At 42.2% G+C, this 27,561-nt stretch overlaps 1 protein-coding gene across 2 annotated transcripts in view; it reads right to left on the bottom strand.

Moving 5' to 3' along the window:
• The window catches only part of irf2bp2a (interferon regulatory factor 2 binding protein 2a), a 43,514-nt gene that overhangs the window by 11,488 nt on the left and 4,465 nt on the right, over positions 1-27,561 (bottom strand). For both annotated transcript variants that reach the window (XR_013278303.1, XM_077494571.1), the window contains one exon: positions 11,602-11,722. The gene's annotated coding sequence lies outside the window, so the exon portion shown is untranslated. Of the gene's footprint in view, positions 1-11,601; positions 11,723-27,561 lie in introns of those variants that run through there.

Below are 27,561 nucleotides of genomic sequence, written 5' to 3'. Positions count from 1 at the left end.
AATAGCTATAATTTGTGAGAGTATATATTTCATTATTATAAGGACATTATCCTTCAAACTAACGTATCAGAATATGAGGCCCTGATTAAATCATTGAAACAAAGACATATATAATTCATAAAAAGTATACGGTAGTTCCAATAAATAGTAAGTGCGGCAACGTGATGAAAGTCAATCTTGAGATTTCAATCATCCACTTGGAAACACGCCTTTTTTGGTCCTGGTCATAACTCCCATACACACGAGTGTCCTCTGTGTGATTGTCTGTTTTATGGGGGTGGTTTCATCATTGCGCACAGCGAGTGCCTGTGCCAGAGATGTCCTTCCTCCCCTTTCCATAAAAGTGCAAGTTGTCATCATGGTGTGCCATTCATTATCTGCCTGCGGTTTTGCGAGCCTGGTGGGTGTCTTGAGCGGCTGGGTAGCGTTGCCTGTCACAGTCGGCCTCCTACCGCCGCACACACATCGGATGTGAAAGATGGGAGGGCAGCAGATGAGTGTTTGTCCCCACACCCACCACACTCCCCCAGCCCTGTCTGTGTGATAAAAGCCCCTTAACCACACAGTCTGGGCATCTGGGCACACACTCTTTCCACCACTTCAGAGGCTCATTTTAGGAAATAGCTTGCGGAGATGGAAAACGTTGGAATGACAAGCACATCTGTGTGTGTCTGATTTCAAGGACGTTCATGATAAGTTAAAACGTCACTGCAGTGATATGGGGGCGGAGCAAACCCTGGGGCTATTATTAAATGCAGTATATCCTCAGACAACATACGTAACCTCACTGTTAAGATAATATATACAACAACCCTTTTTGTCATGATTAACCATATAGCAAGTTACAATGACCAATAAACAAATGAACAAAAACAGGGAGTTAAATAAATTATTTAAATTGAATATAAAACATAAATCAATACAATAAAGTATTTTAAGTAAAATAAACTATACTCGTTACTCCATTTCGATTACTCTACCCAAATTTGCCCAACCCTGCTACAGATGTACTAACCAACTGTAGGGGGTGCCAGAGCAAAACATCTAATAGTAGAAGAAGAATGATGCTAATGGCCAGATTTAACTTGATACAACCATCAACTGAAACATTATTTAGCGGTGGAATTTCAATTTTTGACTCACAAACAATATGAATGAGCAATGAAATGAAAGAACTAAAAAACAAAACAAAAACAAACAAACAGCGCGTGACTAATCAAATATGTTAATTTTGGTGTGTGTAATAAAATGCGTTCAAACACTTGCGGCTTGTTTTCTGTAGCACATTTAGAACTTCTAATTTAGCGATTTAGAGTCATTTTTATGACCTTAAATTTGGAAAATCCGAACTAACTTAACGGGGAATAGAAATAAAAAATCTTCTTTACAACAACATTTTGCATGCGCTCCCACTATAGTCTAAACATAACATTCTGATTAATATTGCAGATTAATACAGCAAAATCCACCCGTTCTTATTCATCTCAGGGCGATGGCCATTATGCCACTAGTTACCTGAGCAACTGTGATGTAATATTCAGTCGACAGCAAGTGACAAAATGGCCGCCCCGTGAGAGTGATAAAAAATAGGTGGATTTTGCTGCTTTATTCATATTACACAATATAAATCAGAATTGTCGTGTTCTGACTAGTGTGGGCACAACATATGTTTGGGTTGACTCCCCTTTTGAAACTATAACTGTATTTTTACTCACTGTATATAAATACATATTCTATATTTTTCAGTAGATACACTAATAATCACATCTTGCATACATGACATTTCACAAGTCTTGCGCCGTACTGCAATAATGATCAAGTGCTGACATGTTTAAATTCCAAGAACAGTATTTCAACTGACTGCACTCAAAAGGGTTGAGTCATGTTTGCGTCAGCGCTAAAGGTCGCATCAGCTCATACTGTGGGCTTGTTTATGACAAACCGGTTGGGCTGCACAGACAAAAAGGTACATGTTGTCATACGTGTATTCGTTATTCCAGCACATGGTGTATGGTTTAGTCACCAATGCAAGCCAAGCGTATGTGCTGTTGTCATCCTGTGGGAAGCACATGGAATAAATAAGAGGCCTTGACGCAACAGTTGGCTCCCGAGGGGATGGTCGGGGAGCGGAGGGAGCGCTGTGGGAAAGTTCAGTGCCCTTGAAGGGGCCCGATAAGCCCAAGGTGATATAAACTGAGCTTGTTTGTACTCGCTGGTAACGACGGCAAGCGTGCCAACGATGGCATGAGACAACGTGAGTTTATGAAGGGAATAACAAGGGGAAAAAAGTCAAAGTTCCAAAGGTTACGTTGAGATGGGCGTGTCTTATCTTGGCGATCTGACTTTGTGGGGTCATTAGAGCACGCTGTCCATAACAGGCTTGTTCGCCAGAGTCGTCACACTGGTTTAAACGCAGGCTGTTTACACGAGACTGTTATCAACTGAACACCAAATGACAACTGTCATTTGGCTTCATTTACATGATGACATTGTGGAGCATTTTCAGGCTACCGTTTTAAAATGGTTACACGTTGTTCACTTGTACAACAACAAAAATGTTGGACCATTGTATTGCTTCTACGGTAAAGTGAACAGTTGCTAAGGTAGGAGTGGTAATCGCAGAATAACACGCTACGTTGTGGTATTTGGCAACAATGGTGGTGATGACGTAGCAAGTATTCCGTAATCAATATACTGTCCTGTATTTGGGAAACCTTTTTTGACCTAAAATCTAATTTTTATTAACCAGCCAACCTCCTATGAGTTCAAAGTCAACATCGGAAACCCAACACACCTTTACTGACCTGCATTAACTAACTAGCCGATGCTTTTTATGTGCCTTTCTCACATGAAGATGAACAAATCTTTTTTTTTTTTTAAAGAGCTCAGAATTGGAGATGAACAAATCTTGACCACTAGCTGCAAGAAACTGCTGACAGTTGCCAAAAAATAATTTCAAATTCCATATATTTCATAAAGAATTTCAACACACTAGTTAAAATATCTAGCTGAAGGGACATTTGACACTGGTTCTGACGCAACAACCATCAAATCTATTCTTGGTGGTGTCAACATATTCAATATTTATGTGTTGTGACTACAGTACATTGAAAAGAATTAAACTTATAATGGCACTTCAATATAGTGTCAAGAGCATAGCCTACATTGCAATATCAATCCAAAGCATTGCACAATCACCACCATGCTAGTTGAAAGTAGAAGAGATTTGATTTGAGCATTTTGAACAATTGAAATGTTAGCTTCAAATAAAATACTGGAAGTAAAGACAGGGCTGATTGTTGTCACTACTTTATCCAAACTAGCAGCAAAAGGCTACTTCCTGTTCGGTATCCTAGCAACCAAATATGGATAGGATTGCACTCGGCACTATCCACACCCTGCCCAGCAGTGAACATTCTAAAAACCAAGCGCAGTGTGAAAAGGGTTCACTTTAAGCCCTGTTTACACGGAAGCAAACATTCATTCCTCAAACAAATCTTGTACAGACAGAACCGTCTCAAGACTTGCGAGTGTCCAAAAGAAGACGCCTAGGACGTTTATCGGCTGTAATACATATAAGTCTGGAGTGGCGCTGTAGCGCTGCCATAGAGAGTTAACAGAAAGTGTAGAAGAAGAATCAGTGAAGAGCCGGTTTTGAAGCTGCAAGGCTGCCATATTACTCCTCCCAAGAGACGTTTCTCGTCATACAATGCTATATATTTACAGTATGGTAATTAGAGAACATTTGAGACAGTACTTAGTAGAAACAACAGGGGTCTAGCAACTGAGCGATAAAAGAAAAGGGGTCTTCAAAGTTGTTTAAACATCAGTCTGCTCGCGAGATGGGAGGACTAAGATAGCTGTCCAGTCGCTTACACAGGTGTGTATGGGCTATCGGCTGTCCAGTAATATATACAGATCAGTGAGACGAACACAACACAGAGAAGTGACAATGCCGGGTGATTCAAGTATAACACAAAAAACATTTGCTGTAAAAGCATAAACAAGCTTAAGAGGTTGTGCAAAACGAGGAAGACGTGGCTATCCGCCATTGTTGTTGACAGACTGGCAGTTCGTGCACAGTCACGGGAGAAGTACCTATCCCGCTATGGTGTCCACATTGGAACGTACGGGCACGTTTTGCAATCTTTCCACTCTGGAGCCCGGTTTCAAAAGTGATCGGTTTCCCCCATCACATTTATATTTCCTATTGTGCACCCAAAGTATTACCAAATGTCAACATTTAAATCCCTTCAGATACTTTGAAGAATGGAATTCAAATAAATAGTTTGACAGGACACAAAAGGACAAACACTTTTAGGTCTATGTGAATGCGTATTGTTTTAATCTTTTCAAAACGGTCCTGGTGGGCGTTGTGTAAACATACCATCAGACGTCTGCCGTTTAACTGTAGCAACATTTGAAAGGCTGCTACGCCCCCTCAACCCATTTCTCCTGCTTAGTGATTGGATCCGCATTATTCTACGGAAGTGCAGACGTGTAACCCGACCTCGTTCTATTCAAATCAAACGAAAGCGCTCACTCAACAAAGCAGGAATAAAGTTCACCTACGCACCATTGCCACACAATCGCTCGCAGGGCGGAGTCAGACGGCACTGAGGAGGAGGAAATGGTTTCTCGCTGACTGACAAGTCTGGCTCCACCCGAGGTTGCCCTGAGGGGAAAACACGCGACTCTTTCCCAACTCTGCACTTTTATTAGTATCACATGCACTCGTGGACTTGTGGGACGACTTGACTGAGCTCATATCTTCCTCCTTCCTGAGGCGGTGTGACGTCTTCTGTTCGCTTTCATTCTTCACATGACAAATGCCATTCATCACCATGATGAAAAATAACTAACATAACTAACAACAAGGCGAATAAAGGTCACCACAAAAGCCTTTGTTGCTGACACACAATAATGTTAACACTTACGTACTGTGTGGGTCAAAATGACTGTTTTGACATTTGACAGCAATAAATAAAAATACCGCAAGTATCATTCTTTATCACTAAAGTGACCCAAAACATACAAAAGTTACAAGATTAAAAAATGCCTTTTGTACATGGTGCTACAACATTTATGTACACAGAAGTCGTTCAAGGTCAAATAGAATATGCGTCGCGTAATGTGGACTTTGGATTTACCAGTGAGAGGAGAATGGTGGCAGTTTTGAAACTCCATCAATGTATTACTGTTTCCTTATGGGACAGTGATAACAATGTTTAAAAGAGAGTTTGAAACAGTCTCAGGAACTGCCTGTACCAGCAGAAACATGTTTCTTATTGGTCTTCAAATTCTTTTCTAATCTAACACAGGCTTCTCTTGTATATAGATATAAATTGGATGTGTACCTTTTCTGTTTATAAATGTTTTAAAAAAAAATCTGTAGTTTACATGAGTATCCTGCGGGCCTGTCCTAAAAACATATCACCAGTGATGGGACATTGTGATTTCCCAGGAATATTGTAGTAGTGACCGTTTCAAAATGTGAACACTGACAGACATTCATAGAAATAAAATCTTGCTTACTGATTTGATCTTTTCTGCTTCCTAATCATCGTGAATAATTATTGAGCTAATCAGTGTCTTCACATAAATAAATAAATATTAATTTTTAATAATAACATAACTAAGTGATTAGGTGTTTTTTGGGTTTTTTTTGTTTTTTTTTTAACCCAGATGCTTAGCAGAATAAAAGTCTGATAACCAATTAATTGGCCGATTAATTTGAAAAAAAAAAAATCTTGTGTGTAAAACAACTTATTTTGACTGTTTTACAAAACTTTTGTCCTTTAGTATATTTGTTTAACAATTTGTACAACAGAAGAAAATCAGCAAAAATTGACCAATTTTCTGCCTTTTTTCTGTCATCAGGGGAATGGAGTGAGCACAACAACCGGCAACATGCTATGATTTTTTTATTTTTATTTTATTTTTTTTATTTATTTATTTATAAGCCTCACACTCACCCATATATGGCACACATGGGTGAATGTGAGGCTTGTGTAGGGCGTTGCCAGGTCCACTAGGAGCAAATCGGGGTTCAGTGCCTTGCTCAAGGACACTTTGACATGATCACCAAAGGTGAGGATCGAACCCACAACCTCACGGGTGGGAGACAACCACTCTACCACTGAGCCGTGCCGCTCCAGAACATGTGCTGATGAATATTCATTGACGGCATGGGCGCAAGAAAAGCTCGGTGGGCGGCCCGCCAGGTGTATAAAGCATTGGGGGAAACCCTGAATAATATTATTTTACCCAAATGTATGTATTAATTCATTAGTGCGTATCAAATTGCTAGCCCCTTCCCATTAATCAGTACCAAGAAGAAGTTCTCAGCTTCATAAAAACTGGTGACCCCTGATTATGATGCCAGGGTAAAAAAAAACATAACCCACAGCACAACACATGAGCATGGAAAATGAAGAGTATGTAAAGGGTTAAACATTTACAACGTGGAGAAGGAAGCAGTTGCGACGATAAGTGAACAACCCAACTCTGTGTTGATTAACTCACAGCGTGCACAAACACACTGATCAGGCCACAAGTCATCCGACACCGCTACAGAACAATGCAGCGCCAGCGCCGCCATTATGAAAGCGCTCTGTCATAAGACAAACGCCTCGCGGGAATGCTGTTGTGGCACATGCTGCCTGTTGACACAGGGGTTAAACATTGAACTGCTTACACACACACACATACACACACACACACACACACACACACACACACGCACACACACACACACACTCGGGCACCCAAAAGGGGCGGGAGTGGGCGGGCGCGTCAACCGCCCCAGCCGCGGCTTTGTTTGTCTTTCCACCCTGGCTCGCCGCGTTCCCGCCACCTCCCCTTCGACAGCCGTCAGGGTTATCAGAGGAAAGTCCTCTGACTGCAGCCAGGTGCAGCAGTGTGTAATGATTCACATGGCAGACACACGCATAAGTATCCTGGTGCGGTTGGAGCTTTGTGGAGGTCACAGAGTGTGCGTATGTGTGTGCGTGTTGCATATCATGTGGCTCTGATCTGGGTCTGGTGAGGAGAGTTCAGCAGGAGTTCACGACAGATTCATTATTCATGCATCTCTGTGCACCAAATGATGGCACCAGAGCGCCTTTTCTCTCGGAAAACATGCTCGTGTGCACACCCGCTACTTTCACTTTCACTATTAGATTTCGTAATTTACACATTTATTTTATTTACAGGTTCTGCTTTTCAAAATAATTCCCCTGTAAGCAAGGGGGAATATTTCTGTGATTCTATAACACGTTGTTTGTCAATGTGTATTTTTATTTACTTGCAATTTACTGATATTTGTTTTGTGAATTATTACTTTTGTTTTTTTATTTTAGTTGTACATGCTGAAGTCTCCGGTTCGAGTCCAGGCTCGGACCTTCCTGGGTGGAGTTTGCATGTTCTCCCCGTGCCCGCGTGGGTCTTCTCCGGGTACTCCGGTCTCCTCCCACATTCCAAAGACATGCATGGCAGGTTGATTGGGCGCTCCGAATTGTCCCTAGGTGTGCTTGTGAGTGTGGATGGTTGTTCGTCTCTGTGTGCCCTGGGATTGGTTGGCAACCAGTCCAGGGTGTCCCCCGCCTACTGCCCAGAGCCAGCTGAGATAGGCGCCGGCAGCCCCCGCGACCCTTGTGAGGAATAAGCGGTCAAGAAAATGGATGGATGGATGGATGGATGGATGTACATGCTGAAGTGTTTTGTGTACTGCACATGTCATGAGCGCAAAAGAGAGAGAGAGAGAGAGGTGTAATCGAGCAAGCCTTATATTCGGGAGAGTTGAATAAAGAGAGACGAGTTTGAATCCTATCCTGCCGTGTCAGGTTAATTTAGCAGGAAAGGCGCCAGAAAACATAATAAAATCGAAACTATTTGTAGCCTGCCTTTTAACCAGCCTCTAGAACCACGACGACAACATCAAGGGTTAAAATTCTTTACAGTGTTGGCAGCACATAGAAAAATCCCGGCTTAACAATTCCAGGAAAGCTCAGCCACCTGGAAATCTCATGACTTCCCGAATCTAATTCCAGGCCAAACTATCAGACGGTCTGACTAGAAGCTTTCATTGAGCGGAGTAAACACTGAATGTCAAGCATGTTTGCCAGAGCCGGTGTTGAATCAGGCATTAGTACTCATGTAACTCCTGCAGTGAACTCAAGTGGCCCTGCAAAGCTCTGCTTATATTTTGTCCCCGAGAGTACATTGTGAACTCTCAAGAGAAAGCCGGCACGGGCTGGCCTCTGTGTCGTCTATTCTCGTTGTTGTCAAATACAGTCTGCACTTAACTCCGACCATATAATAACAGATGCTAGCTGGCTCTTTTGGCCACCTGTAATTGCATCCAAAGCGCTCACAGAGCAAATAAGGCAAGCTAGCGAAGAAAAAAAAAAGTGAAAGGCATGACGCCCACCAGGGGAGAATCCAGAACAAAATCCCCGCTCATGTCACAGTGTGCTGCGTTGGCGGGGCGTGACCTCATCCAGAGTTTACACTCAACCGCCTCATGCTGCTTTTGTTATCTTGAAAAGTTGCAAAGCAGCACATTCCTGCTCTTAGTGGAAACGCAAAAATGTCAGCCAGCGCGAGTCAACCGCACACGTACACGCAACTGCTTCGCCAAATAAAAACACGTTTCAAGAGGGTAAAAACATGCGGGCAGGTAGACTTTCACAAGCGCAAGCGTGTTTATAGGTCACTTGTGTGTGTGATTACTCAGTAGGCTAAGCTCGCCTTCAGCTTTTTTTTTTTTTTAAACCGGACTGTCGGCTAGTAAATAGCTGTGAGGAGTGTCACAGTCTTCACAGCTGATTGGCTTGACTCTCGCACGGCTTGAACAGGAAGTCGGTCCGGGCTCGGCGTCGGTCAAAGAGGGTGACCAATAACAGGCCAAGCAGAACGCGGCGATCGCAGGACAAAAAGATGGAATGTGCGAGCCTGAGGGATTCGGATCTTGCCATATGAATCACGGAGACGTTCGTTCTGCATTGTCAGCATGGAGCACGCTCCACAGCCATGTGGGGCATTATGTGCAATCTTCGCGTGCAGTGACCTCACAAACTGTTGTCACCATGTGGGAAATACTCACTGTGACATGCGTAGGCATAGAATATTACGTGTTAAAGACAGATTTTTATAACCCTGTTTTGTAATTAGATTGTATGTAAACATCAAATATAATTTGGGTGTAACCGGCATTAAGTTATTGTGGTCACAAATGAGTCACCTCGTAACAGTGTTGCTCACTTCAGCCCACTACACACTCAATAACCACAACAATTATCATAGTGAGAACTGTTTCTGAAATTTGGCCCATCTCGTGTTGGTAAATATGAAACCTGAACAATTATTAGTCATTATTATTCGATGTAGCAGCATTCTTTTATTGGATTTCAATCAATTTGTTGCTCTGTATTTCTGTGCACGTGTATTGACAAGTAAGGCATTCCGTTAAATCAGTGATCCAGTTAACGTATAGCATTAGCATTAGCATGAGATGGTGGACTGATGTGGTATAATTGCCTAATTGTGTGACAGGATGAACAATGAAAATCTTCCACTACATGACAATTATATGTTTATTCACTTTTTGTGACATTTGTATTGGTGGTGTGCCTTGTGATTTTTTATTTTTTTTTTCATGTAAAATATGTGTTGGCTAACACTGTAATCGACCATAGTGTACCTAATGTTGTGGAAGTGAGCCTTAAATACATTTGGAGCTACAATTCGCATTGTAAAAGCAGATGGGTCAAATAAACCAAATTTGGTCAAAAAGCAACCAACCCAACTGGTTGAATAACAAAAAAAATAAAAAATGGGTTGGTTCATTTTTTGCCCAATTCAATTAGGTTATTCAATTAACCCAAAATGTGGAGTCAGATGAATAACCCACAAAGCAACCCCCCAAAAATTGGGTTGGTTCATTTTGGAGTCAATTGGTTTATGGTCAGATGAACAACCTACAAAAATAAAATGGGCTGCTTTGCAGGTTATTAAATTAATTTGACCCAACATTTTGGGTTAAATAACTACAAAATTTGGGCCGATGCATTTTGAACTAAGTGTGGGTTATTTTTATATAAATAAATGAACACTACTCAACGTTGAGGAGAAAAAAAGAGGAAGGTTGCGTGCTAAGGGTTAACTCCCAACAGAAAAACTGCATGCATGCACAAATAAACAGATTACAGTGTAAAAGTAGTAACATTGCGCCGTTGCTTCAGAGTGACACATGTGAAACTTCATGTTGTGATTTTGTCATCGGTTGCACAATGTATGCAACTGACGCTCCGGTGACAAATAATTTCACTTCCCTCTTCTTCGAACTTTGTCTAAGTAAACATTGCCCGTTCCTCTTTTTTGGACGATCTTATGCCTTTTTTTTTTTTTTAATGCAGACGTTTGTGTTTGCCCAATATGTGAGCAAAGAGAAACGGCTTTCAGTATGACTCTGCATGTGCAGTTGTAGGTGTATCTAACCTTACTGCCCGTGAGTATCGCAATTTCTTTTTCGCGACAGTGAATTATATTCTCTGGTGTGACAAGTGAGCATAATGAGGCCTCAGTGAGCGTGCAAAGCACTAGCGAGTTGCTGGCTGCTTCTCACAGGGCTGTGACAGGGCAAAAGCGCCGAGTGGAAATAATGAGTGACATATCAGCCAAAGAGCTTTTAGAAAAACACCCCTCCTCCCTCCCTGCCTCCCTCCCCACCGTCGAGCCACGTTACCCCCACGCCTGTCGTTTTGAAGGTCAAATGAGAAACAAGAGAAGCCAGTGCAGCCGCTCCACCTCCACCACCAACGCCACCTCCAACTGACTGGTTCAAACAGGCCCGGGGAGGAAAAAAAGGGGGCAGTGTGTGCGAGGGGGGGGAGGGGGAGCGAGGCCCACTGAGCATGCCCAGTGATGAGGAATGCCGTGTGATGGCAACATGGGCTCTCCCATCTGCTGATGCATTGTACACTGTTCGCCCCAGGCCCTTTTCCATCCAGTCTAGAGAGCAGCCAGATCTATTTACTGTGGAATGCACACAAAGTCGGTCGCTGACGTGCGTGCACACGCACGCGCAAATTGTGCATGCACAATAACAGAGGCGATGCACAGCTCAGGCATAGGCAGGCACGCACAGGAATTTACTCATGCATGCAAAAAAAATAGTAAGGCGCAGGTTGAATGAAAGGGCTGATATATTATTCAAGGAAAATCCCATTTTACTCCAGCTGAGGGTTACAAGGCAGCGCATGCTGCCCTCGTTGCACGCGATGATGCCTTTATACAAAGTAGGGGATGTTTTTCATAACTAAGATCTAATAAAAAAAACTTGGTTGTTTCTTCTCTTTGGTTTTTGAAAAGTTTCTCATTCACACGCCAACCCGCAAACACAACTGAATGTGTGTTACTGTGCAAGCAAGCACAGAATAACACTTTAACAAGAAACAAGTCGCATACTCTACAACTGCTTTTCAATAGTCTTTTTGAATCTAAGGCTGGATTTTCACTACTTAGTGACGATTTTTTTTTGCTCTCAAGTGGCACAATTGCAGTATGTTGCCATGGCAGAATATTTATGAAGTTACCTACATTTAAATGAGTGGTTGTCATCCCAGAAGCAAGTCAAACTTGAGTGTTTTGCTCCTTCATTATAGTCATCTTGACGTCTTGAACAACTGTGGCATGAGCTCGATGAAAATGTTGAGTGAAACTAAAAATAAACACAAATGAAACACAATGACTAGCGGTAGAGAACAGGCAAACATGCTAACCATAGCTGTTACAAACGTAAACAAAGTCATTTTCATGACCTTTCCGTGTTAATTCGATTGTTAGCAGCATTGCTATGGTAATACACAGTGCTCAATGCTAGCAAGTTAGCATAAACCATCTCCAAAACAGCTCTCTAAACACAATTAAACTTACAGCCATTTCTTTTCAAGGTGTATGGAAGGAAAAAAAAACACAGGAGTGGAACAGTTAGTATAGTTACAGGCAGGCTTCCTTCAACAAACATTTCTCTGACTGAACACTGGTTATACTACCCATAATGCATTGCAACTACTGACTACATTATCAAAATAAGATACAGGTAAACAAGTATAACATTTTAGCACAAAATACACATGAATAAATACATAAATATAAACTTAAAAGAAAAACAAAAAACTTTTATGAAACACCTTTCAACACAGAACAACCTCTGACAACTGAAAGTATCAATACGGAGTAGAACTATGTCACGCCAAGAACGTAGAGTTTTCAAGCTGTAATACCGGTACGCAAAAAATACAAACAAACAAACAAACAAAGAAAGATCAAAACAATACTTTCATTATTTCTCTAGTTAAAAATGGTCTTGTTTGGATGTTAGCACCACACACGCTGAGGGTCTTTTATGATCATTGTGGAGGGGGTGAGGGTGCTTTTGTACTAAAAATGCCAGAGCCAAGGAAAACAACTATTTTCTGGAGAATGTTGTCATCTGTCTCCAGTTTAGTAGAACACACACAGGGTGGAGGGGAGCGCTATCTGTATCACACATGCAAAGTAGGACCACATGTGTGTGTTTTGCCTTCTTATGCATAATTGAAGAGGCCTGCTTTGTGCAGCCCAGCAGACGCTGACGAGGCACCCGGGGTGGCACACACTTAACTCGGGTGACAAAATGCTACAGCATAAAAAAGTGACACTGAAGGCATTTTGACGTTGAGGTCTGCTGTCGGCCGTTTGATCCGGAATAATAAAAATGCGACGCCTGCGCCCGAGTGAAGCAGTCGCAAGCTGATGTGCTGGCCGGAGCGCTCCGAAATGCTAATTCAACCGTCGCCAATGGAAATCAAGGTGCCCTCTTACCGTATATGAATAATTGAGGTGTGATGTGTGTGTATGGGAAGGAATGTAATGTGTTCTTTTATTTGCAAAGTCACGTCTGCGCTCTCTGATATGATAATGAATCTCCCCTCCAGTAATTGAGCTGTGCGCTCGAAAATCAGGCCAGGCCTTAAATGGCACGTTGTCTCGCATCAGATCAAAAAGCAGCCAAGATGAGGATGAGATGTTCTGTGACAATCAGATGACTCCCATTAGGAGTGTAGTGGAAACGGGGGTGGCGGCCATTTTGGTTAAAAGCATCAGAGAAAGGCAATCACAATCAAAAGACGGTCTCGCTTGAAGTCCTTGAGTTGTAACCTTCATATCCCCCCCACGTGGCCCTCAGACAGCAGCGACCGGGCCTCGCGCCGACGCGCCTCCATTTTGGCATCATTCAAGCTTTCTAAATCTGGACCACGCTCGCCACCTCCTCATGTGTCTCTCCGCAACTCCCAGTGACCCCCTCGTGTTACATGCGAATGTTGCAGCCTGCGCACGGATACATTTTAACAACCCCGCGTTCAAACGCGGCTAACAGCTGCAGTTCAAAGGCGAGCAACAGCTGCCTTGCATTGTCCGATTGACACCGAGCTGAGTCTGACTGACATTTGAAGCTTGGCTGCCTTTAAACGCTTCTATTCTTTCTCTTGCCTTCCCTTTTATTTGCTCCCACTAGAACGCCCTCCGCCGCCAAGCGCTCACTCGCCATTCCTCTGATGTTTTGGCCACGGCTGAGGTCTGCCCGGATACCGCAAGGTCTCAAATTCTCTCGCGCAGTTAGCGAGACGGCGGGGTTGAGCGAGGGTGGAATATGTTCCTTATTTGCCGCCCACGGGAGGCAGACACTCAATCCGGCCTCTTCGCTGTCAAAAAGAGCACTGGAGATATACTTGGCAATCTGTGTTTTGCATTCACACGCCACCCCCTCCACCCCCAAGCCTGCATTTACCCCAGTGTGCGGATGTGTGTGTCTTCTAAGCCCTTCGTTTCCCAGAAAGGAGTCCAGGATTTGTGAGCGGCCGCGGGCAACATCGCCAGAGAAGGATGAGTGTTTCCTGCAAAGCGTTGCGGGAGGGGGGAGGGGGTGTGAGACGCCGTGTGTGTGGGAGGACAGCTTCCATGAAGACACTATCCAGTAACACTTGAAGAGCGTCATCAAGGGGGAGGTGTGTTTGTTTGTTTTTTTCCCTGCGAAAAAGCCCCAGAGACCTTCAGGGCAGTGATTGACAGTTACCTCTGTTGCTATTCGCCCCGCGGGGACAGAAAACTCTCGCAACAGCTGCCGCCTCCATCTCCACTCTGAAGGTGTTGCTAACTTTCAGGTGGCTAAATATGTCCAAACTTGTCTACTTAAGCGAGCCGTGCCGCTTTTGTTTGCTCGGCGTGGCCTGATAATCCCGCTCATGGCTCCCTCCTGATCCGTCTCGCCGTTGGGCGTGGACGTGCGGAGGAAGAGTGACTTGACGGTGAGTTGTGCAAGATCTCAGGGCGAGGCTTGAAAGCCGAGACAACCGAAAGTGCTGAGGCGCTAAAAAGAGGGAGGCAGCCATTGTAGGCCAGTCGGACACAAAGCGGCAAATTCATTAGGGATTTTTTGAGCAATAGTTTTGAGGAATTATTTTTGTTGTATACTTGTGGTCGTGGCAAATCAAATCATAATTCAAATTAGATGATGTTTACATCGTAATTAGCAGTAGCAGTAAAATAGAATGTGTCTGCAGTTCATACACATGAAATCATACGGCCTGACGTTCTTTTCGACAATGCTCAGAATCTTTTCATGGCAGCCTGTAAATCTCCAGTGATTTGACGTCAATCAAACAAATGCACGTGCTCATCATGGGGCTTTTTCCTTCCAGGTTTTTGAAATACTATGGTGACTGTCAATCCAGTCGTTTAGAAAAGGAAGCTAACGTACATTTATGGCAAACAGCGGTCAGCATAGATATATACATAGAGCGTTCACTTTGAGTGGCTGCCATGTTGAATAGGAAGTACTATACTCAGTGTCATTATTACTACCGTATTTTCCCGACTATAAGGCACACTTTTATTTCCATAATTTGGCTGTTCCTGCGAGTTATACAAGAAAAAAAATATACCAGGGGTATATAAATTTCAGACAGCCACATAAGGGCACTCTAGACTTGCGCACCAACATCTCCTTAGCTTACAAAAACAACGACTGAACACAAATGCCCCCCCCCAAAGAAAATCATAGCGAACTTTCATTGTGTTAGCACATCTTACACCTATTCAGCCTGTTCTCTATTATTTTATTAATGTTATAACTTGCCATCTAAGATGAAGTAATGTCTGTTTTTGGTCAAGTAGTTTGTAAAATAAATTACCTGCAAAAACAAACAAACAAGTGATTTATACTCCAGTGCGACTTATGTTTTTTTTTTTTTTTTTCTACCTGATTATGCATTTTTGGCTTAATGTGATTCCGGAGTGACACAGTTCGGACAATACGATAACTATTGCTTAAGAAATATTTTCAAAAGTGTGTTTCACTTTGTTTACCCATCCATCCATTTTCGAAACCGGTTTTTAAATACATTTAAGATGTGGGAGGGGCAAAACTATTTTGTTTTTGTTTTTTTACAGTATATGGTCTTGACATATTGCAGGTGGGTCTGGAACCTTTCCAAAGTGATAAATGCAGCTTTAAAATGTAACATATATCGGCTGTTCATTTGTTATCATTAATGTTTTTGGGCTAATCATTTTTCTCCATCAAAGTCTTGTGTTTACAACCGCTACTGTATTTAACTGGGTTGCTTTCTTATGTCAGAACTAAATTCACATGTACACCAACAAAGGGCATTTCGTAAGACTGTTTGGATTAAGTTGTGGTTTTGATGCGTTGCCATTCCCAACAACTTGCTGTGCATTCACATCAGTCAATTTTGTAGGCCTGTGAGAACATAATGGCGACAGGGTTTGCTGTGCAACTTTTTGAAACCGAAAGAAAAGTATAGCCCAGTTGTTGTCATACAAACATGGCCTGCTGACAGATTGTAAATTATAAGAATAAAACTGATATTTTGGACATTTGTTGGCATGACAAAACACAAACATTTAAAAATGGGATCTGAAAATAGCTTCTCTGTAAACATTGTAAAATAGTTGTCTGTGTTAAGTCTTCAGTGAAGATGATGATGAGAGAGTACGTCAACAAAAATAACAACAGAAGAACATGTGTGGTTTGTATTTTTACAAAACCGCAACTACTAGTTCATTGGTGTTGCATGTCAAATTCTGAGCTCAAAAATACGCTGACGAATGGAATACAAAAGACGCTTTTGGACAAGCCGTTAGTATGCAGTCGGTCGTCACATTACAAACAACTGGCCTGACATCCAAATTAAAACGTTTTTAGTAGGGATGCACCAAATCAAATAACAGTATTAGCGAATACCACACCACCAGCCTGACATATTTATAAAATAAATGCATTTTCATCACAATTGCTAAAGTGGTATCCCTATATTTTAATCATTTTTCCATGATTACGAACATGGATAGGTTTGACAATCTTTCCAAACCACCAAGAGAAAAAAAAATAAAAAATCCTGTTTGTACTCTATCAGTGTTGCGTAAAGTCCCTAAAAACAAACAACATTCAGAAATCCGATGTCAATGAGGACAGGGCTTGAACTCATCGGGGGATGTGGACAGTGAGTGGCAAAGGGTCAGATAACCCACGGAGAAAAGCGAGGGTGGGGTGGGGGGGTTGGCGGGGATCTATTCCAGTAGAGAGAGAAAGGTCACAGTGTAAGCTGATAAAGGCGGGAGGCAGAGCTTCAGGCCAGCTAGTCAGCTGACGCCTGCAGCTGTGTTTGGAACATCAATATGAGCCTTGTTCAGCCGCTACACCCCCACCCCCCTTTCCATCCGAACCCATCCACCCCCACTCGGTATCCCCTCTCGCCCCTCCTCTCTTCCTCTCACACTATTTCCTTTTTATCCAGCTCTGATTTATGAAAGTGGGGCATGTGCCCATAACTGCTGCATCAAGGAACATGGCTGAGCCTCCAGAGGCACGAAAGCTCTTGTTTACATCAGCCCAGACAACTGCAGCGCATTGCACAATCGCCACAGGCAAGCCGAGTTATATAAAGCCTGGCCTCCATTGTTTTTGTTTTTCTGCTTTGGCCACCTGTAATTCCTGCGTGCAACTTCTTCTTTCCTGTGCACGTCAGCCGAGCTCCAGGTGTCAAATTTCTCATTTCCCAGGCCGCTGTTTTGTTTGGATCAAAGAGCAGGGTAAAGGTTGCAGGAAATTCAATAGACAGGTTGTTGTATTTTTTTTCCGTGTTGTTTTCTGCGATGTCACTCACGCACAGGATTTCAACGGGCTTTGTGTTGGGTTTTTTATTGTGGAGGAGTACTGGAGCATGAGGATCATATAACAAAGACGGCGAGCAAGCGCGGTGACTTGAGCCTACGAGCATGTTTGGGGGATGACAATTAAAGTCCCACGCGGAGCGGCAACGCACGTCATTGGCCTGCGTTTCCATGGCAACAAATCAGCACGCTCGGGTGGCAAGGGACAAAAATGTGTGTTATTAATGAGCACCAGAGGAAGCGTTTGAGCCGGCGGTCGAACACAATGCTGGGGTGACATAATCATGTGTTGACAATTAATGAGTCTTTGTACATGTGCCCAGAAAAAACATACCGTCACGCTTTTGCTAATCTTTCATGATGTGACTCACTGGGTGTAGCCCGTCCTTGAAAGAATCTGACAAACATGACCAGCTGCTAAAAATACAAGCCGAGCCGACTTTAATGGATGCGAGCCACAAGTCCAACATAAACAACCGTAGAAAAACCTTGGGAATGTTCAGGCCAACCTTCCTCGTTCATGTACTAAAACTGTGCTGACTCAACACGGGGCCACCGAGTGCAGCTGCATTCCGGAGCCTCCTGGACTACAAGGACGCGCTCACATTTTCAGCCCGAGTGTTCTCGATATTTCTCTGCCTGCTCATGAATCACGGGCAAGCACGGTGCCCTCACCGTGCCGCTGCTGGAGGCGGGGTCAGTGCGGCCATACTGCAATTATTACTTGGAATTTCGGGAAAGAATTAGACGACGCTCGTTTGTATTTTGCCTTTCCTGCCCGGTGATGGTGACTGCACCATGGCCAGGTGGTTGCTGTTTGAAAACAATACTGTCTTCTCATCAGAAGAATAGAAAATTGCCATTAATTTCATATAATGTTAAGGAAAATGCTAAATTGGGATATATAGTAGGGATAGACCAATAATTGGCCCGGTGCTAATATTGGGCATTTTGGCCTTTTTTCAAAATCTGATGGCCAATAATAAGGTCAATCTAAAACCATTTTAATCTCAGGGAATTATTTATTTTATTTCGATTTTCGGGACATTCCTAAAACAAATGTGAAAGTTTAAGATTTCGTTATTATTTTTTTAATTTTGTAAAAGGCTTTGCTATAGTTTTCACTTCTTTAAGAGGTACTGATAACTTTTTCTTTTTTTTTTTAAATAAATTTAAAATGAAGTGTATTGTCTAAGATTAATAATAAAAAAAAAAATCTACATTTTGAAAAGTCTGAAAATTTGTTCAATAAATATGCTTTAAGACATTACAACATTACAAGATTGGCATTTGTATTGAAAAAAAATGATGCCAATATTTTCCCCCTTTGTACTGGAAATGAATATTGGTTTCAAATATTGGTTATTGGCCTCCTTGGCTACTAATAATTGCCATCTGTATCGACCCTGAAAAAAACATCTCACTAAGATGCAGGTGTTTAAAATTATTTGCCATTGATTTTTTTTAAGGTAAATTGTATGTATTAACAGCAGTAGTAATGGTATTGGTACTTAGTATCGGTGACTAATCCCCATCAATACCTCGTAATGGGTCGTTGGGAGGAAGCCTTAAGAGGAGTTTTGATTGAGCCCTTTGAAATCTGCCTGGCAACAGTTGCTCACACAAAATAAATGATTGTTCTGGTTCGGACCATGTGCATGTTTTTTTTTTTTCCTAATGATGTCAAACAGGCTGCTGCTCACTAGTATCAAGTCAATTCCTTTTTATAACTTTGGACGAAAGACGCTATGGAATGGGCATGGCATTTATGTTCTCTAGCAGTGAGGCAACAAAGAAAGAGGGAAACAAAATGCATCTTCAATATGAGGCAATAGTTGTAACACACATTTTTTTTTATGATGATTATCCAATGCGCTATTTTCACCTTGTGCTCGCTCCTCTTTTGTTCGCCATCTTTGAACGAGCCGTCCTATCCTTGGCTCGCCATATTCCCACTCACTTCCTTCAGTGCCCACGCTTCTCGCCTCCTCTCTTCATATCTCAGCTGTTACTTGGCAACATGGTCCCAGCTGGAACAGAAGTAGCCATGTTGCCGTGGCAACAGAACACACATGCAGACGAGGCAAACACTTTTTTTTTTTCTTTTTTTTTTTAGAAGCGCCATGCGCATGAAAGTCAAGTGTGTATTGAGATTTAAAAAGAACATCCAGAATGAGCGCTTGTCATTATAATCCACTGCCTCCATCTAAAACGGGAACAGCTGATTGGTTTGGGCAATTTTTGAAGGTTGACGGATGGATTTTGCACACTAAATTCGTCACTGTGATTGAGCATCCGTTCAGCCGGATAAAGCTACCTTCCGATATATTTGTCATTCATCCGTCGCATCCTGCAACTGACAATTCCAATTCTAAGCACTCACAAGCTGAGTGCACAGTTCTGGGAAGCAGACCTCTTGTGAGTAACACTGCATCTGTCGTCATAGCAACCGTATCCATCATCTGCAGGGGATCAATTGATTCATTATTGAGTGAGGCGTAGCACCCCTTCTCTGCTTCCAGTTCACGTCTACTTACTCTGTCTTCCAGCATCCATTATTGAAGTGAAAGCCTGCCCACTCACTGGGATGGAAAAGAAAAAAAAAGCTGTCAGGTCTCCCTTGTGGAAATATAATTCATATCATACATTCTCCCTGGAAAGCATTTATGTTGTTGCCTTAGAGAACAGACTATTTCTCTCAATATATAAATATACAGCCAGCCAAGTGAGGCTTTTCCGGGACAATCTTGGCTGTTCAAATATCAAGAAAAAAATAAATAACAAATCTGTGATTCTCAATGTTCCTAGCGCAAAATGCTAATTTTAACGTGCAATATGTGATTTCTTTTTTACAGTGTAAAAAATGGAGACCAACTTTGAAGTGCAACTAAAGGTTCAGGTTGGGAGAGTACCAATACCAGGTATCATTATCGGGCCGATACCAATGGAAATTAGACATTTGAACAATACATTTGCTATTATTTGATGTAATTTTAAGGAAAAATGCTATATTGGGATCTGTAGGTCTTTCTTTAAAATTATCTGCCATTGTTTTTTGGGGGGGAAATTTATATACATCAAAAGTACTAGTGGTATCAATACTTGGTATCGGTGTCTACTCAAGCGTTCTCGTACTTATCTGTCTGAAAAAAAGTGTTATTAAAAATCCTTAATTTAAGTGTAAAATGACACAGGTAGCCAACCATTAATCGCTGGAGGGGAAGACGTGGTTTGATGCAATAATATCTTCCTTTAAATGTGCATTTCATGCTACATCTGCACACCTACGTCGAGCCCGTCGGCGTATGTGCGGACGGCCCACTTTGCAGGGGGAAGCGAAGAGTAAAAGACAAATGTGAAAAATGTGTGCTAAATGGATGATGTCATCTCTTTGCACTTTGACATTTTAATGTGCTCTCTGAGGGAATGACATCATTAGCTCTCCTTTCCAAGCCTGGCTCAATGATGGGAAACCTCCTAATGGATCTGGATGTCAAAAATGTTGTCCCGATGGAAGAATAGTGTGCATGGTGGAGGGGTTGGTGGGCTGTCACCAAGCTTCATTGAGAGATGCCTCGCTCTCACTTAGCATCATCAGCTGGACTAAAAGCCTCCATTGAGTATCTCTACACTAACTCAGTCTGCATTGAGACAAAGTGGGATCTTTTCCAGCCGACAACCCCGCACAATCCCATGTGTAATGACTTGTGTTAATTGTTTCATGCATTTATAATTACACGGGCATATTGAATTGGCAGCAAGTACGCGGTCTCAACTTTTTCAATTTGAAAAGCTGTTGGCCGCAGAATCCACTTTCAAAATGACCGACTCATTAATCACCAGAGTGTGCGTGTAAATTAAAAGCTGAAAGAATGTGGCCGTTATGAATGAAGCTAAACAGGGAAGCGCCTTTGAAGAGCAACCTCCAAAAAGTTAGAAAATATGGAGTGCAGCCAATCAAAACTCAGTTCAAATCTTCATTGTGTGTGTTTTGCACATTTTTTCTTTTTTTTTCTTTTTTTGTAATAGCTCGGTAGACGAAAAAATCTAAAAAATAAAATATAAAAATAAAAAATAAAAAAAAATACACATTAGTACACATATTTAATAATTTATGTATCCCTTCTCTGAACCACTTATTTAGAATAAATGGTGTGATTACAATTCAACAGATTGTGTTCGTCAATGGAAGTTCCATTCATAGGGGTCCTCGGTCTAAAGTGGCAACATTACACCAATTTGTACACATGTCAAAACCCGCCACTGAGTTATCACTAATGAAGGCAAAGGAGCAACATTTTAACGCAGAAGTAATAATTCCAGTAAATACTTGTATGAAAAACAACAATCAGATGAAAACATTAAAGGGAATGTCAACCCAGAAGCTTTTTTTTGGACAATAATGTGTTCTATGCAGCCCCACTAGTCTAAATATGGTATTCTGGTTAATATTACATTAGTGGAATATGAGTTAAGCAGCAAAATCCTGCTGTTTTTATCCATTTCAGAGGGGGGCATTTTACCACTTGCTTTCGAGTGAAAATGACATCACAGTTGCTCAGGTCTCAGGTAACAACAAATCACAGCACAGCTTCAGAAAACAGGTGACCTCTGATTGGTTGTGAAGCACCATTGAGGTCATTTTCACTCTACACACAAGTGACAAAATGGCTGCCCCTTGAGAAGGCTAAAAACAGCTGGATTTTGCTGCATAAATCATATTCCACAAATATAATATGAATCAGAATGTCATGTTTACACTAGTGAGGTCACATATAACATATTTTTGTCAAGAAATGTTTCATGTTGACTTCCACTTTAAGCATGACTGAGCTGAACTGAGTTTGTAATCTTGAAACATAATTCAGAAACCTCTGAGGACCCCCTTTTATATGCCAGGAAAAAAAAACAAGATGTGGATACATTTTCAAAAAATAAAAAAGCTCTCTGCAAATAAAGGCGTTGCTTTGAAAACAAGCACGGTTTGTCTCATATCTTTGGCGTGCAATCATCATAGATTCCGCAAATAGACTGCAAGCAAAGAAGGAAGCAGATCAAAGCGTGTTGAAAAATAGGTCAAATGGTGGATATTCATGTTCTCCAACCCCACTGGGAACATGTTACTGTCAATTGGGAAAAAATATCAAACAGTGGGGACAGAAATGTGATGGAATGAGGGCTGAACATGTTTCTTCAACTTCTGCACGCATGCTGCCAATGTGTTCAGTCGCCCCACGCCCCGAGGGGGATTTTGGTGGCGAGTGAGAAGCGGGGCTGAAGGATAGGAAAGAGCAGCTTAGGTTCACTGAACAATCGCGAGCCTGAACGCCATTTCAATTGGATCGGGGCTCCAAATGAAATCATATTTCCAGCAGGACACAAAGGGTCCGAAGAAGCGCCGTTATAGTCGTAGCATGAGAACGAGATGCAGCACACGATGTCCCTCTCTATTCTCCGCATCATCCTCTTGACGACTTCCATTTGAGAGGCAAAGCCTGACTTGTTATTATCTCACTGCCTATGAGAGCCTGTAATCTCCCTCCCCAGTTTGTTGAGAAAAGCAGATTTAATGTGACAAATCCAAGGCCCCAAATGACAAATAAATCAGGAATTTTCTGTGTTAAGTACCACTCACTGGGAACGACACACTGGAGGGGCGGGGCTTATCTATTTCACTCCGCTTTTGCACTTTGCTTCATGCATTAGAATGACCCAGAATGACCCACGGACTAATAGTCAAATTGATTTCATTAAAAATAATAACAACCCGTGCTTTCATAGCCCTTGCATATCATCCTTATGTTACATAAGCAAGCAGAACCCCGCATGCTATAAACAGCGCGCATGAATGAATAACATGAAACGAGTGGGGCCGATAAATCGCCCCCTCGTTGCGCGCTGGCCTTGCATTCAAATGGCGCTTTCGCGTGGGGAATTGATGAGGCACACGGCTCAAAGCTGAAGTCTTCAAAGGCTGCGCTTCCGCAAGATGCAAGGCGCCCGACCCACTTTGTAGCTCCTAGGTGAACGAGCGAGTGGGTTGCAGCTCGCCAGGCAACACAGGAAGACAATACATGACAAACGCACAAGTTCCTCCAAGGTTACATCTCCAGCAAAGGAGAAGAAAAGTGGCTTTCCTCCACTTGATTTCTTTCCCCACCGAATTATCGAAGCAGTGGGAGTGGAGGGGGGAACGCTTCACTCGTGTTCCAAGGTTACGCTCTCCTTCATCGCTCCCATAAAAACAAAGCTGGAGTGGGAGAAAGAGAGAAGAGCCGAGGGAGAGTGACACACGGAGATAAGGAGATGATGGTATAATAGCGCAAGTTTCATCACAGTCAAACGCAGGCGGAGGAGGGGAGTGACATCCAGCCTCAAAAAAAAAAAAAAAGATTTCAAAGAGCATTTCATCCCAGATTATTGCACGGAGACATGTTCGGCAACTAGAAAAGTGGCTCGACTTTTTAAGATGGTGGCCCTGCTGATTGAAGGGTGACGAGAGTTGAAGGTTTGGTCGGATCAAAGCATCACTACATTACTATTAAGGGCCTTTTAACTGAACATAAATAGGCTACAAAGCTAAAAAAAATAAAAAGTTAGACGTACAGATATTTGAACTGTGGGGAAATGAAGCTTGTCTTAACATGGCCCTGGTTGATCTCTTATACTCTGCTGCCAACTGCTGGTCGTTTTTGTAATAACTACCATTGCTTCAACCGTTCTCTGCAGTAGAGAGGCCTTCTGTATGCTCTAGCATAAAAAATCAAACGTATAAATACGTCTTTGGGACACCTAAAACATTTAAAATAGAACGTATTTATACATTTTCGGGAGCAAATGAGTAAAAAAAAATCTGGGTTAGCCTACTCCTTTTCAAACCTGACTGGTCATATAAATACGATCGGACTACCTCCTTTGAACTAGAGCTGTCGAAATTAATCGACATGTAGTCGACTACAACTATTTTAATCATTTTTATCGTGGTCGTTTGGAGCTATTTTTTATTTATAGTTGTCCAAATCCATTGATTAAAGCATATCAGAGCAATTGTTCACTGATTTCTGTAGTCCTTCATGAAAGAAGACTGAATATCTTCTGTTTAATCAAAATAAGACACTTGCAAACATCTGTTTTTACTTTTGAAAACAATGACCAAACTGGTAACATAGTTGAATCACTATATATGAATACAAAGTATGAAATAACCACTAATGACTGTTTAATAAATCTGGGGGAAAAGTTTTTTGTTTTTTTTTTAACTTTAATGCAAAATTTAAATGAATCAGATTAGTCTATTAAATTATTGAATAATTGATAGGTTAATCAATTCTAAAAATGTTCGATAGTGACTAGCAATATTCGATAGCACTAAAACGGAAAATTAGTTTGTGTTCTGTGCATGCTCTAGTTGAAAGGAATTTTGGTCTTTCGAGTACAGGAATTACTTGTATGTGCGGCGGCCATGTTACGTTGCCACTCACTAAGCAAGCCTAACTACAATACATTGATTTCTCTGTGGCGTCTTCACGTTATTTTCTGTCTCTCCAGTGAACCCCCAATAAATACACAAGCAGATGTAAACAAAAATGACTTTTACTATATAGCTTATTGTGACAAGCTGACCAGATGCATTATTTACATTCATCCAATTGTAAACGAACTCATGTAAACACATTCTTTGTCTTTCATTAAGAATGGCAGGAAGAAGCAGCAGCACACCATTTGTTTTGGTAAAACAGACGAGCGGAAGTGGAGGATTGCTGCATTCTTGCTGAGGCCCCACATTCCCCAGAGGACCACAGCCGGGTTGCTGTAACCCCACCACCACCCCCCAACCGACCCCCCGCCTCTCCTGCTTCCTGTGCACGGCTCCTTGCCTTTCCTTGCATGCCCCGAGTGCGGTCAAGCCCCCACCTCCTCCTCCGCCACCATCCTGCTGCTCCAAATACATTATTTACTCTCTCCTACCCTCCCTTTTGCTCAAAAGAATCAGGACAGTGAGAAATCACGCCACTGTATGCACACTATACACACACTCCTTCACCAGCAGCGCCACCCCACCTGCTCGCTCTCACCCCCCCAAATCGGTGCAATGAAAATACAGTGCGGGGCTGTGCCGCTACAATGGGGAACTCTGTGAGGCCCGGGCCCTCCCATTAATCCCCTCTGACATGCCTCCCGAGGGCAGGGATTTGCTACAAGTCAATGCAGGAGAGCGACAGTATGCAAAACAAGCCTGTCTGACTCTCTCATGCTATTCAAAGCTCTGCTGTGCCAGAGAGAGACAGGAGGGCAGATCACAGGCAGAGGAAGAAAGAAAAAAAAAAAAAAAAAAAAAATCAGTCTGCACAGTTAACCCTTGCGTCACCCTGCTGCTCTGATATGTTGTGCATCTTCCCTCGCATATTGCACAGATAATGTTGATGATGGAAGACAGGAAGGGAAATGTCGATTTACTCCTCTTTGTCATGTAGTATTACAAATTTGGCATCCTCTGAGAGGAGCTCGCCGCCAGGCCAAAACACCGCCCTGCGTAAACATGGATTCGCAAATCATGTGATGCACTTACGCCTCTCAGGCAGAGCACTACTATTGAATTTCAGTCTTATCGGGAATCTGATGATGATGAGAAAGGCGGAGGTTGGGCAGGATGACGTTAGGAGGTGGTTGGGTGCATGCGGCCCCCGCCATGCGGCTCGGCAGGGAATGCAAACAAGAGGGCTTGAATGGAAGCGGGGCCGTAAGCACAAATGGAGGAAGGGCTGCAGAATAGCCGCTTTTCACACAAGTCAGGTTTCCATCCAATTGTCTCAAATTTTTTTAAGCGAATTTACTGAAAATGTGTAAAACGGACATGCGACTTATGTTATGCCTATTTCCATCTGTTCTTCTTTTGCAAATATTGAGAGGGGACTCTGCCACATAGAGATGTGATCCACCAGTAATTTAAAATAATAAGAACAGGAAGCGACCGCTCCGTGCAATGTCGTATGAGTTTGCTTTTGCAATTGTTTTGTCGTCCTCCCCAAACATACCTGACTTTATCGTCCGACGTTGCTTCCGGACTACAAACGTACGTGCAACGTGTATCCGGTTCTTGCCAGCAGTTATTTGCAAAACCTGTTTCCATAGCCAAAATTCTGCATTTTCCTTTTTTTGTTACGCTTCAAAATCCTACCTGCTCTAAGTGTAAAAACGTTTTGAACCCTTTTTCAAATTTCTAGCGTTTCCATTCAGTTTTATTCTCGCATTTCTTGAAAATGCAAATAAAAATGGGTGGATGGAAACCCAAATACAGAGGTTCCGCAAAATGGCCACTTTGTAGCCGTAACGTCAGATATAGAATAGATCACCCTTTTGATAAATTACATGATGGCTTAGGGATGTATGTAACAAAATCCAAACATCACAATTCGTTATCACGATATGAAGGTCACGATACAATAATTATCAGGATATTGTGGGGAGGTTGACGATATTAAATCTCCAATAACATTTAGTATTGAGGCACTTACTTGCTGATGCACACACACACATTTGAGTTCCTCAACATAATGACTCATATTACAATACAAATTACAATACAATATTATTAATATTGAAGCATATTACGTGCCCCTTCATCTGATCATTACCATGGAGTTTAAACATAGAAGGGCCAAAACATGCCTTGTGAAAATTAAACTGCATTTAAAAAAGAAATAGCCACCAGATGGTGCTAGAACTGCACAAATGGAAATCAACCTGTCTTTTTTTTTTTTTTTAAACAGATGTGCTGCTTGACGACGATATTGTGGCAGTTTTAATATTGTGATATCGCGATATTGCCATTATTGTTACATCCTGAGTGACGGCTTCTTCTGATTAATAAAAAAAAAAAAAAAAAAAAAAAAAAAGTCCGCATGTAAGCCAAGCTACTGTCCTGGTTTTGTTGGCAGAGTCAAGCAACTGAATGCCACTGCTGTGCAATGCGCTCATTTTGCAGACTCTCCAATGTGAAAGAGGGTTCAGATTTTACGTCCAAAAGCAGAAAATTCATGAGTCGACATCATCTCTCAGGCCATGTCAGGACTGTTTATATCAAAAGATTTTTTTCCTCTCCCAGTCAGTCAGAAAGGGGTTCCTGATGACCACAAGGAGAGCATAAAAAAGGGGGAAAACACGACAGAAAGGTTTAAGAGGACGAGAAATCCACCAGGATTTGTAGCCTGCTTCGGATTCACGTGATTGGCTCCACTCCCTCTCTCATTTTCCACCCATCCGAGATGGAAAATGGGTCATCTGTGTGGAAGTTAATACTCATAGCACGTACAGTGCTGCTTT

This window comes from Festucalex cinctus, chromosome 14, assembly GCF_051991245.1.
Source record: "Festucalex cinctus isolate MCC-2025b chromosome 14, RoL_Fcin_1.0, whole genome shotgun sequence".
In the NCBI taxonomy this organism is placed as follows: domain Eukaryota; kingdom Metazoa; phylum Chordata; class Actinopteri; order Syngnathiformes; family Syngnathidae; genus Festucalex; species Festucalex cinctus.
Note: the sequence above shows the minus strand (reverse complement) of the source record. Positions and strands in the feature narration are given on the sequence as shown.